The sequence below is a fragment of the Cynocephalus volans genome, chromosome X (genome assembly GCF_027409185.1).
Source record: "Cynocephalus volans isolate mCynVol1 chromosome X, mCynVol1.pri, whole genome shotgun sequence".
NCBI lineage: Eukaryota > Metazoa > Chordata > Mammalia > Dermoptera > Cynocephalidae > Cynocephalus > Cynocephalus volans.
Window position 1 is genome coordinate 125,515,628 of NC_084478.1, and position 13,118 is coordinate 125,528,745.

At 36.7% G+C, this 13,118-nt stretch overlaps 1 protein-coding gene across 2 annotated transcripts in view; it reads left to right on the top strand.

Annotated features, from left to right (window-relative positions):
* Positions 1-13,118, top strand: part of PLS3 (plastin 3) — a 72,912-nt gene that overhangs the window by 27,020 nt on the left and 32,774 nt on the right. Inside the window, exon 2 of one of the 2 annotated variants that reach the window (XM_063083163.1) lies at positions 10,840-10,923. The exons of the other annotated variant lie outside the window; for it this stretch is intronic. The gene's annotated coding sequence lies outside the window, so the exon portion shown is untranslated. The remainder of the gene's footprint in view (positions 1-10,839; positions 10,924-13,118) is intronic. 2 annotated transcript variants of the gene reach the window in all.

Sequence of the window (13,118 nt, forward strand, 5' to 3'; positions counted from 1 at the left end):
TTTCTTCATATTTCTGGCAAAGGGAAGTATAACTAATTATATAGTAAATCCCGACTCTGAGTTGAGTCACCTCTCAGATTGGTTGTACTTAGTATGTCTATGTAAAACAAAAGAATCCAGTTTTTTCAATTAACAAGTACCATATTTGAGAGCATATAATAAAGGTATATAACACAGCAGGAGGCACTTTCAGTGGAGACTAGATAAGCTTTTTCCTTAGCTCGAAGTATAAGCTGAAATTGTGTATACAGGGATTTCTGAGTTGTAGTTCATATGTTACAGTATTTTTGTTTTGAGTTGAAGCATGCTAACTAGTCTGATCTTGCCTGCACCCCTGAAAGTTGCCCTGGGCTTCACTCAAACATATGTTCATTTTCATAGGAAAAAAGATTGGAAATACCCCTCAGGTGTGAAGGTTAATTAATTTCATTAACAGCAGATTTATTTTTCCGTAAATGATTCAGATTTTGGGGAGAAGGTATAAAAGTTTATTTAGCAAATACAGAAAAGATTAAACCTTTCAAAACAGGAGTGTGCTATTTCATCCAAGAAGTTAATACACCTTAACTTTGTAAAGGTTGGGGAAGGAGGGGTGTCTTTGGGTTTGATACAGGGCTCTTTACTACAGGAAAAGGGGCTTTTAGATCATAATTAAGATTGCATTAGATATCTACAACTTTCTTATCTGGCAAACATTTAAGGAATGTCTTCAAACTGACTAAATCAAATTGAATGTTTCTGTTATTTGAAAAGTTATTTATTCACTTATATTTAAATAGCCATTGCTTTTAGATCTTATCTTTGTTTATTAAGTACAAAATTGGAAAATTTTACTTAAAATGGAGGTATTCGATATTCCTCCAGGAAATGACACAGGATTGGGCACGCTTTGGGGTTTAAGTGACTCACAGACATTGGTACTGGGGAAAAAAAAAAAGATCAATTAGAATCTAACTTATGCTTGATTCTAGCACAGGATAGAGTTATTTCCAGAAAACAGAAATGAACTCATTTCTTGATAGGTATATAGAGGTGAAATCACGGGTGTCTGGGGTTTGTTTTAATTCAGGGAAAAGAGACAGATAGGAAGGGGGAAAAGAAGAAAGGACAGGAAGAGAGAATAGATGAAGTAATTGTAGGATAATCCTGATATATTTAAAATCTGTGATGGCTCTGTGGGCTATTTTCCCTTTTGCATATATTGAAAATGTTCATAATAAAAAATTCAAGTATAGACTTAGTTTGGGGCAATTCATATTTATTTCTAAATGTTAACTGTTATCCATAAATTGCGCACCTGTCAAAACATGATCTAGTTAGAGTGCAGCCTTGTAACACCAAGGGCACAGGTTCAGATCTCCGTACCGGTCAACCGCAAAAAAAAAAAAAAAAAAAAAGTAAAAAAGTAAAAAAAAAAAAGCACTGCAAATTTAAATGAGAATTTTTTTTAAATGATGTGTATTATTGTAAAGAAGAAATGTGCTGCTTCAATGCCAAAATTGTGAAAAGTAAAAACTATTTCTGAAAAGACCTGTCTCTGTTTGACTTTCAGCTGAATTCAAATCACAGGTTGCAAACATCTTAAAGAGTTTTGTAGTATCTTCAACTATTAAACAAGAGTAGATAGTTAAAGCATGATAACAGGCCAGTTGCATGTGGAGAACATGGGAACGTTATTATGTTTTGAGTATTTTGTCCTCAGCTTTCTGTAACAGAGTATGTGTTTTTAAAACCACGTGAGATAACTATATTGCCAGCATGATGTGTAGGTCTGCTCACTTTCCCTACTCACCTCCATCAAAGTTTATTTATTCAACAAACACTTAGTAGGTGCTTGTTGTGAACCAAGATATGAAGTCAGATAAGATAACAGCCCCGATTTCGAGGAGCTCACAGACTAGTGGAAGAGACACAGGAGGAAGTAGCTGGTCATCACACTAAAAGGGGCTACAGAAATATGGGGAAGGGGAGTAACAGGTTAGCAACTATGACCCTATGATGCATCTCCTTTAAAACAATACAATCAGAAAGTTTGAGGTGGTTTAATTGGTTGTGGATATTAGAGGAGTAGGAAGAGGACTAAGACAGCTTAGTTTAACTCCGTGCATGATTTTGCACATAATGACCATCTCTGCTCCCCTTCCTTTCTCAGTAAACCTTAATAAGTGTCCTGGGCATCTGCAGGAGTTGTTGGAGCAGCCTACATGCAGGAGAGAGCGATCTCTTCTTCGCATTAAACAGTAGACTGTTGTTTAACTCTCCTTAAATGTTTGGGGTACATTCAAGGCAAAATTGCAGTTATAGGTCGGCAGCTACTTGAGGTTGGTTAAAGGGTAAAGTTAGCCTTCAGTCATAGAGCTTTCCAAAGTTCATTTCTCAATTGATTTGGAATGCAAAGCATATTTTGTCATGGAAATAGCAGGTAATGTTTTTCAGGTTACTCCACAAATGTCCCTGAAATCTTAAACTGTGTTATCTGACATATGTTTTTGTGTTCATATTATTTTAATCTAAATGGATTATAGAAGCATAGTTGCTAAATATATCCAGATTTATGTTCCATCAGCCAGTTACTTTATTCTTTAGCTCCTAATACTGTACAAACTAATCAGCATATATAACAACGCCTCATGAGAAAATGCTGTCAGTTTTATTGGGGTATCTAAAGATGTCCTCTGTTCAGTTTTACAGTTTGCAGCTGAAATATTAAGTAGAATTACCAGAAAATCTAGGCCTGAAAACTAATCTTGCTAAGTAAAGCCTGCTGTACGTGTTGAATATTGCTTTCATAGAAGTTTGCTCTCCACATTGACTATGACAAGCCATGTTTAATAATGCTGATTTACTGGATTAATGAACAGTAAAACCCTCCATCACTTCTTCCTTCTGCTTTAATCTTTCCTAAACTTTCAGGACTAGGAAACTGTCACACTTGTGTGGGGGTATTTAGGGTTTCACTCCCTTGTTTTGACTTTCAGAGCAACAAATCATTACATGAGAATGATGCATATCTCCTCTTAAGCTACCACCAGTACTCCTTTACTGAGATTCCATGAATGTTTTCTAAGAGGGAGCAAACAAAACTTCGAGCCACTTGCTCCGTGAGAAAAATCCTGTAAGAAAAAAAAATACTAACATAAAAAGTAAATCACATAGGTACTTGAGTGTTTGGTTATGTTTATGTTATGACTAAGTTATTAGTACTAATACAATAGGTGTGGTTTTTCACAATAGCATTTAAGAGACTGAAATTCAGCAATGTTAGGCACAGTGAAAGAGAAGCATGTCATATATAGGAATGAATGTGCCACAAGAGAAGGTAAGCATTTATGTGCTCATTTTCAAAGAGTATGGCCTGTTTTACAGTTAATGACAATTTAATAACAATGTTTTGAAGAAAAAACTTATTGAACTCTGCAGTCTTTACTGAACCTGTAGTCTATATTCTGCATGCTTTACACAATTACAGTTTGGGTTATTTCAGTTCAAGATTTAAGTGAATCCCTTTTCCTTTAAGTGATGAAAACAAGTTAGTATTAGCTAGAAGGGTCACTGTCTACATTTTCTGACAACCATTCTTATTTTTCAGTATCATGACCACATTTGTTAAGGAGCTTTTCAAATTATCTTCCATAGACTGTACTAGGCGTGGGGCTTCTCTATGCAAAGCAGTGTGTAGCCTGTTTTGTTTTTGTTTTTCTAGTAAGAATAGTTAATGATCTTTCCTCACACGCATCCTTTTAATTTTACATTTGCTGCACAGCTCTGTGTCTTGGGTAAAGTCACTTAACTACTCCAGGCACTTGTTTCTTCCATAATACAATTTAGGAGATGAAGTTATAGAACCCACCAGACTTCTCAGCTTTCAAATTCTCATTTCTGTGATCACTAGATACTGGGCATGCTGAGAATTATTACTACCCTTGAAGCATTGCAGTCAGTTGAAATACGTTTTAAGCCATGCCTGTGTATCCAGAATCAAGCAAGGTATTGTGAGAGTGTACGAGAGAAAGATGAAGTTTAGACTCTGTTCTCCAGAAACAAATAATCTTGAAATATGGCTTGCAGAGTAAGGAATTAGGCAAGTAGTTGTGTGAAAGAAGGGCTTTCTTTCATTGAGGAAGATTATTCTCTGTGACCAAGGTTGAGGATTTATGTGGAGGAGGCAGATGAGCTGAATCAACTAGGGTGGATGTCCCAGCTAGAGTGTCCTCACATCCACTTATATAACTGTAGGAGGAAGTCTATAATTAAATGGCTACAGATTCTAAATTCTGTGGGAGATGAAGAGAAAGGTCAGTGGGAGATGGAGTCATTGGGAAACATGCTTTGGGAGAGGATGAGGCTTCTGCTGAACTTTGCAGGGTGAGTAGAATTTGGATAGGGAGAGAAAAAAATAAAGAAGAGAGCATTATAAGTGTGAGAAGTACATACAGAGAGAGGAAGTTTTTAGTAGGAGAGAGGGAAAGAGGAAGAAGGCAGGATAAAACAAAAGGTACCAGTGCAGGAGTCCGCAGGACGTGTTGGGGAGGATAGTTGTGATCAAAAAGCTTGTTATGAGTGTTGTTGAAAGGTAAAGCTGGTTAGGTGTGACTAGTAGGACCATTCTAGAGGACCTGGAATATCAAGAAGAGATTAGGCAGTCCATTTAGGCATAGGCAATTATAGCTTCCTGAAAGGGGACTGACATGATCAAATGGTTGTGGGTACTAGTTGTGGGCCATTGTTGATTCAAAAGATAATTATGGAGAATGCACTGTGTCCATGCATTATTCTAAGTCCTATGGGGAATACAGACATGAGGAAACATATTTTCAATCAAATAAGTTTACAGTCTTGTTGGGGAAGTAAATTCATTCAATAAGCCATTGTTGATGAGGCTATATAGGATAATGGTTGAGAATACTGACTTAGGTGTCAGACAGGCCTAGATGTGAGACCTGATCTGCCTCTTTCTAGCTGTGTGACTTTGGGCAAGTTACTCAACTTCTCTAAGCCTGTTTGCCGTTCTGTAAATTGTGAATAACGTTATTGCTTGATTTACAGAGTTTGTCTGAGAAGTAACTTATATAATGTATATAACTGTTAGTTGCTATGATACACACATACAATGATTTGGTATTATATTATTTTAATTATTATTATTACCTATGCTGAGCAGACACTGTGATGGGGCTGGGAATTTGAGGATGAATGGGATATGATCCCTTCCATCAAAGAGCTTTGTGTAATAGTATTAAATGCTAACCTTGTACTGACTATATTTCCCAAATCGAAAAATGGTCCATATGATCTGACAGTGAAACAAGATATTTAAAATTGGAGGTGTCTGAGAGAATCCCAGACTGGCTGTAATGAAAGAAAACATAGTTCTGTGAGAATACTGAGAAGAAACAAATTTTATCTCAGGTGCGGACGATTGGAGGAGACTTCCTGAAAGATGCTTTTGTAGAGTAGAGAGGAAATGGGTGAAGAGCATTCCACTAGAGAGAACCACAGAGGAAAAGGCATGGAAGTGGGAAAATTGTCGCCTGTATGGGGAACAGGGAATCTTTAGGATTCAAGGGTGCAGTGCGTGTAATGGAAAGTGACGTTGGAAAGATAGGTGGGTATCAACTCAGAAAAGTGTAGGGACTTGAATACCGTGCTAAAAAGTTGGGGCTTTCTTTTGTGTGGAATGTTTCATAAGATCTACTCTTCAGGAAGTTAGCACTGTAAGGTTTACATTGGAAGGAGACAAGACTGCCAACAAATCAGGTAAAAGGTTTTTGGAACAAGCCACACATGGGGTGATAAACAGATATGATGGAAGAATCCCAGAGATTACAAAGGAAGATTCCAGAGGGCTTAGCGATTGACTGGACCTCCCTTTGTTCCCTGTGGCCAAACTGCAGTCTCAAAGGTGTACACCTGGAGATTAAGGAAAGTGGGGAAGTTGAAAATGAGACCTTGTTTGGCAGGACAGAAAGCTGGTGCGGGGGTGGGGGGAATAATGTGGCAATGAGTTCAGTTGTAGACACTTTGATTTTCCTGACTTGAATCCCCCTCACTCACTGACTTTCCTTCTCCCTTGGTCACTTCTAAGTTGTACCCTGACCTTTTGCTCCAGTTGTGTCTGTCACTAACCCTAGACACAATGCTCCAGCCACGCTGTCTTTCTCCAGCTCCAGATTTCATCTTCTCTTTTGGGATCTGTGTCTAGAATGCCTTTACCAGTGATGTCTATCTGAGAAATTCCTACCCGTGCTCTAAGACAAAGTTCAAAAGTCACCTTCTCAGAAAACTTTTCCTGACACCCACCGCTCAGTATGTATGACTACAATAGCCTGATAGCCCTAACATTATGTCATTGTTTTTCCATCTATTTCCCCCATTAGACACAGTAATCTCTTCCAGAGAGAAGGGGATTTGAGGTCCTAACTGTCTATATCTGCAGCACCCAGCATAGTGCCTGGTGCATGCTAAGCCGTCAGTTAAGGCTTGATGAATATAAAAGTAAATGAGGGTGACTGCAGTGGACATTCATGTTGAAATCATCTAAAGTCATTAGGAAACATGGGACTGGAGCTTAAGTAGTCATAGTAAGATTAAACGACCTTTAGCCCACAGAGTGTTGCACGCCCATCTAACCTGGAGACTAGTGCTGTTGACTCGCCTAACTAGGGAGGAGGCAGGGTGGCAGTTTCTGTTGGTACAGGTAGGTATGCAAAGTGTAGGTGTTCCAAAGCACTGCCTGTTTTGGATGGAGGAAGGTGACAACGCCCCTTTTTTCTTGACCACTTTTGAATTGTTCACACACAATAGTGGCTACATTTTTTTTTTCATTTATAGTGAAATAACGTATTCTTCCATGTTTCATCCACCCATTTTTGCATTCTTTGTGATATGAGCTTAAGTATGTGTTGCCCAATCTCTGATATAAGTAATCAGCTTCTCTTTCCCAATTCTAGTGACCCAGCATACTAGTGGCTGGAATAAAGTCTAAGATGAATATCCCTCATTTTTATCTTTTAGTTGCCTTTTCATTTCAAGGAAGAAAGAAATGATGTTCATAATCAAAGTTGATTATCCACAGTAGAGTTTCCCAATGTACTTGTCTTTCCTCCTTACCCACATGGTACTGAGGGACACAGATTAGTAAGTACATTAGTCAGTCGGCAGGAAGGCTGCATTCCTGCCGTGAGTGCCTTAGGAGATGAAAACAGGTACCCCTCCTCTTCTCCTTCAAATACCTTTCAGAATCTGAGGAATAGTTTCAGGTAGTTGTAGGTACACCTTTCTCAGCAAAGAGTTGTGTTCAGGGTTTATGTATAGTTAAATGAGCCGGTGGAGTGGTTTCATAATTGCTGTATTGTTAGTCAAACTCTGTAATTAAGGATGACTTCATAGCATAAGATTCTTCTATGGGTGACGCCCTGAATTCATACCCAGTTGTACACCATATCCTTTTATGAAAAAAAACAAACAAACAAGGTTTTGTTTGCTTTTGCTTTATTCCTTTATTTGAAAATCTGTTTTCCTGTGTCTCAGATGTTTGGGCAGAGAGGGCTTGCTTTTTTTTCTGTTTTCCCTTTACAGAGGAGGCAGGCATAGGAGCTCGGGAGGAGACAATTTGGGACAGATCAAAGTATTTAGCAGATGAGAGAATTCAGAAAAATGTAGAGCCCTGGGAGGTTTTATTTTCGATTAGTATTTCATTTACTGCATTTAAATGGAGGAAAAATGTACTTCTCGTTCTTTGAATATCAGTTCTCTCTCTTTCTTTTTCTCTCTCATGTCATGTAAATAAAGTTCACTTTTTAGGGAAGACAGACTGGGGAAAAGGACATATTTCAAAGTCAGCCATCTTTTTGCTTGTGAATCACATATTGTGAAATTGGAGTTAACTTTTTATTCAGCAAGTAATACTTTTTAGCTCTTCACCTTTTATTTTTCTTTGCTTGTGAAAAAAAAATCTAAGTTAGGAGAAATATAACAATATTGACAAGCTGTTAGCTATTTTGAAAATGGTCCTGAAAATATTTTAAGTAAAATGTGTATTTATTTTGTTTAGTATGTCTTATCCGCTCTTCAAGTTAGAAACTGGCTTTATGAAGGAGCGAAATTGAGTCATGGGTAAAAAGTGGCTGACAGGTTTTCTTTAGACCCATCCTCCTTAAATTACTTTGACTAAAGGCTTATAATCTTTTATATATGCGGGAGACCTATTATACTCTGTAGTCAGTAATTACAGGGAAGATGAGATAACTTTTCATGTATCCCATTGAAAAGGCTTTTAGTAGAACTAATGCCTTATATTTATATAGCCTCTCACAATTATTTAGGCATTCATTTATTATGCATTTTCTTTCATTAAGGACTTGAAGTTGCTGTATAACACTTTATAGTTTACAATGTACCTTCACATATGCCATCTTTAATCTTCATGAGGACCCGGGGGAAGTAGGTATTATTATCACTCTTTTCAAATGAGGAAACTGAGGCTCAGAGAGATTAAACTTGCTCATGGACCCACTGTTAGGAAATAGCAGAACTAAGTCAGTAACTGGTGTCTTCTGATTCCACATCCAACAGTCTTTCCATTAGAACATTCTAATGGATAACAGAATAGTTCTGCATTCTTGGGTGAGGAACAGCAGATTGGTACAGGTACTCTGGATTAAATGAAGTATCTGTAGGGCAACAATGATGTCAAATCTTTTGTATTGTGAGTCCATCTGGGATGTTTTAGTGGCTTTGAGACAAAAGGGCCCTATAGTACAATGAATGCCCCATAGAACTCCTGTCATTTTAATTTGTAACATTTAATTTTTTAAAAATCTGCATTCATTTTTAAGTTATTTGATATGATGATTTCTCCCAACCATCAAGTACCTATGAGTAATCTCGCCACGCTAAGGCTGGGTCTGGAGCTCACAGACCCCTCAAGCCCATTCACAGACTGGGTCACAAACCCTTCACACGTCAGGCTGGGTCCCCAGACCCCTCACACGCAGGTCTATGAGCTAGGTAACCAGTAAACAGGCCCTTGGAAGCTGTAGGTTGGAGAGCATGGCTGCGCACAGCGGACGCCCAAGACAGTTGCCAGCCAAGGTGGTGGTGCCGTGGATGCGCACTAACTCTACCCCCCCACTCACAATTTGCTTACAAAGAATGCACTGCACCACCCCCAACCGGATGGGCAGGCGAGGGGGCCTGATTAAATTATTCTATTTTCCCAACAAGTCTTAATGACAAACCTTTTTTTTATTATTATTCATAGTAGGGAAAAAAATCTACATTAAACAACTTTATTTTTAGCTTCAAATGGCAAATTTAAAAACTATGATTCTTATCTACTAGAGCATATATTGTGAGCCTTTTAAACTTGACTTTGTATTTAATTTCAGCTCAGGTACTTCAAAGTAGCATTTCTTTATTTACTTCCAAATAACTATCAATTAATGAATATGGGTTTATTTAAATGAAAGAATCCTACATTAAACTGTTTTGTTATCTTGAACCAACCTTGCCTGGAAATGATGTTTTGGGGATATGTGCATGTTCCAATTCTTCTTTTTATTTTTATTCAGGTGTGCCTCTAATGTCTCCTACAGATGGAAAATATGAGGTTTAGTTGTAAAAAAAAAAGTCACTTTGGCTTTATTAAGACAATTAGATGGGAATAAGACATTAGAAAATCACTTTAAGCTTTTATTAAGACAATTAGACAGGAACAATAAATTTAAAAACTTGAAAGTATATATATATGTGTGTGTGTGTGTATATATATATATGTATATGTATATGTATATTTTTAATGCATTGGATTAATTTTATTGGAGTAAACTGGTGCCCTAAAATCATTTTTAGAAGATCTAAAGCATTTCCTAATTTGTAGGAGGGACAAAAGAACCTGGCCTCACTGAGAAGCAATTAATAACCCTTAACATCTCCAAAGTCTTTTCCTTTCCAAAAAGCGGATACTGTATTGCAGCCACCAATTCACTTTGTGTCATATTATAATTATTTACATGTTTGTCTCCCCAGATTGTAAATTCCTTGAAGGCAGTAACTAGGCATATAACAGATGCCTAAAGTATTGCTAAAATTGTGTGAGGATAGAGGTGTGTGTTGAGAGGTAGAGACAGACATCTCGGGGAAGGGAATGAAAGAAGGGGAGAGATTCCTACCCTATTCATCCCGCTCCCTGCAGAGGGGAGAAATAGGAGAGAAGGATTTAGTCAGAACCTACCTGCCTGGTCAGCAGGGATAAGACATAGGTGGTGGGGAGTGGTTTATGTCCAGAACCATCTTATCTAATGTTCTCTTTTGTATAGAAGTGATGTGTTAGCATGAGAATAAAATCAATTCTGTGGTCTTTTTGTGTGTTTGGGTTTTTTCATTCACACACTTTGTTATTACTGACTTATAAACTGCCCAAACTGGAAAGAACCTTTAGAGATAGAGAGGCCACATGTTTTAGATTTTCTAAGATAATCTCACTTTCAAACTTTCTGCACCATTGTTCCACCTGATCTAATTCATGGAGATTGGTAACAATTTTGTTTTGAAAACATGATTGTTTAAAATATGTATAAAGAAAATTGGAATAAATCTTATATAGTATTTCTGTAATCAGCAGTGTGGAACATCATGTCACTGAATTATAGAATAATTTTAGAATTATTATCAGTAGGTTATAACTTAACTTATAAAAACTTTCTTTTTGTTCTTATTCTTTATTTTCTTATTTATTTTTTTTTATATTTTGGTGGCTGGCCAGCCAGCTCTCTTTTGTTCTTAATCTTTAAAATGCTTAACTTTACATTTAACAAAAGATCTTTCTTTATCTGATAGATCCTGAGACTACTTCAAAAAGTGTTTTTACTCAGCCTGTCTACTGAGAAGTTGTCCATCTTTAGTTGTATTTTAATATCATAGGTAAGAAAAGTTTATGGACAAGTTCTGTTTTATGTATTTTTAAATGTCTGTTTTTATTTAATTTTTAAAAATACAGTCATTATATATGCATTATGGTGAAAACTTAGCTCATAGTATCATATGGTCATTTAAAAACTTCCCTAGGATTTGAGAAACCTGAGTTTGAATTGCAGTTCCATGGTCCCACTGATCCTATGTCATCTAATAAGAAAAAAAGGGGATAAGAATATTTACCTCATAGGGCCATTGTGAGGGTTCAGGGAATTGACATGCATAGGAATTTATCTAATGTAGTGCTTGGTGCATAGTTGCTGAATGAATGAATTTTATTAAAGTACTATTTTATAGAGTGCCTTTCTATGTTCTTAGTACTGTGAAAAATTCTAGAAATAACAACTATACTGTGAAAAAGACAGTCGTGGCCCAGCTCTCTAAAGAATCCCCCCACAGCCTGAAGTCCCTCACTTCTCTATATAGAATATTATGCTTATTGGCAGGGAAAAAAATGAGTTGGCAAGTAGTTTGCTGCCTTTTAATAAAATGTCTGTAAGATCTCAAAATTGTATTTTGTATAGTTTGTGAAATTTAACATGTAGAATACTTTTCTGCAAAGGCGACATGTTTAGATCAGTGAAAGTATTCTGTATGATACTATAATTATGGAAACATATCATTATACATATATACCCAGAGAATGTACACCACCAAGAGTGAACCCTAATGTAAACTATGAACTCTGGGTAATAATGATGTGTCAATGTAGGGTCATCAATTGTAACAATGTTCCTCTCTGGTGGTGGATGTTGTTCGGGGAGGTTGGAGGGGGAGGGGCAGGAGATATACGAAAACTCTATGTACATTCTGCTTACTTCTGCTATGAACCTAAAACTGATCTAAAAATAAAGTGTATTTAAAAAAACCAAAAGAGAGAAAAAACCCAAAGCCAAAAAAAAAAAAAAGGCAACATATAATCATTTTCTTTTTCCTTTGTCCAAAAATTGTTAATAGGTTTGTATTTGGAGATTATCCATTGTGATACAAGCCTCCTTTCTATATTGCAGGGATCAGCATTTCTGTAAAAGTTCAGATTGTAAGTACTGTATGTCAAAAGGCAAAATCAAGAATATTATGATATTATTAATATTAAGGATATATATTTTTACAAATATTTATTGAAAAAATTCAAAATATAGCAATTGAGTACAATTTCTGGTAACACAGGTCTGCTGAGAAGAATGAAATTCTTCTTTTTTCTGGGATAATATTTCGCTTAATTGGGGTTCAAAGTTAATGTGACCTATCATCACAATTGTCTGTAAAATTTCTTCTGTAAAAACAATATTTAGCTTGGGGCCATACAAAAATAAGTGGTGATCCAGATTTGGTCCACAGGCTGTACTTGGTTTGCCAACCCCTGCTCTGTTGGTTAAATAGATCAAATAGGGCCAAATTGGAAATGGTACAAACTCAGATAATATAAAAAGTTACGTGCATAAGAATGTCTGTATTAACACACGCTTGTGTGTATTTCTACATCAAAATCAAATATAATTTAATTGATTCCTCTTCACCCCTCCTTTAATGGGAGTGATTGATAGGTGTCAGTATGCGATTTGAAAATCAGTGTTTTTGCAGTGAATAAGTTAAAGTGACTTAGAGGAAAATGATATTTTACATGAATCATTGGTCAAATAATTTTGACCTTTAGTTTTAGTACATATAACTGAGAATTTCTATTAACAGTAGTCCCCCTTATCCGCAGTTGCATTTCTGTAGTTTCAGTTACTGGTGGTCAACCACTGTCTGAAAATATTAAATGAGAAATTTCAGAAATAAACAAGTCATGAGTTTTAAATTCTATGCTGTTCTGAGTAGCATGATTAAATCTCACACTGTCCAGCTCAGTCCTGCCCAGGATGTGAATCCTCCCTTTGCTCAGTGTATCCACTGCCCGCCTGTTAGTCACTCGGTAGCCCTCTAGGTTATCAGATCCAAAAAACATAGTGTATACAAGGTTTGGTACTATCCAAAGTTTCAGGTATCCACTGGGGATCTTGGACCGTATCCCCCCAGGGACTACTGTATCTATTTCCTATCATTGCTGGGTACTTTGGCCCTTCCTTATACTCTTTGAATGTAATTTAAGATTTTTGTCCTCAAAAGGAAAATTCAGAAATTTTGAGGGAATAACTTTT